Source organism: Pteropus medius, unplaced genomic scaffold, assembly GCF_902729225.1.
Source record: "Pteropus medius unplaced genomic scaffold, Ma_sr-lr_union100, whole genome shotgun sequence".
NCBI lineage: Eukaryota > Metazoa > Chordata > Mammalia > Chiroptera > Pteropodidae > Pteropus > Pteropus medius.
Window position 1 is genome coordinate 22,271,305 of NW_024349801.1, and position 392 is coordinate 22,271,696.

The window sequence follows — 392 nt, forward strand, 5'->3', positions numbered from 1 at the left end:
TTCCTTTCTTTTAAATAGAAAAGATTTTATCTTCTCTTTGGGAGTTAGGGAAAAAAAGAGTCTGGATGTTAAGGAGGAACGTGAATGCTGCAAGGGGGAAGGAATAGAACAAGGTCTTCAAGGACTTAATTAATCCTGAAATGGGGTGGTTGGTGAGCCGTGGACAGGTGTAAGGATGCCTGCTGCCTCTTCTCGGGTGGCTTGTAAATTTGTATTAGATAGCATCTTCTCAGGGAAGTAGCAGGAAAAGCTTTTCCGCTGGAGTGAAATTGAGATTAGAGGTTTGGGACTGCTGACGGATTTGGGGGTAGCCACTGGAGAATGAGAGTATCAATCAGGCATAAAAGAATTGCTTAATAGTACTGAGACTGCAGCCGAGGGGGGGGGGAAAT

The 392-nt window shown here is 44.4% G+C and overlaps 1 protein-coding gene across 1 annotated transcript in view; it reads left to right on the top strand.

Annotated features, from left to right (window-relative positions):
- The window catches only part of SECISBP2L (SECIS binding protein 2 like), a 44,373-nt gene that overhangs the window by 27,088 nt on the left and 16,893 nt on the right, over positions 1-392 (top strand). The gene's annotated exons all lie outside the window — the stretch shown is intronic.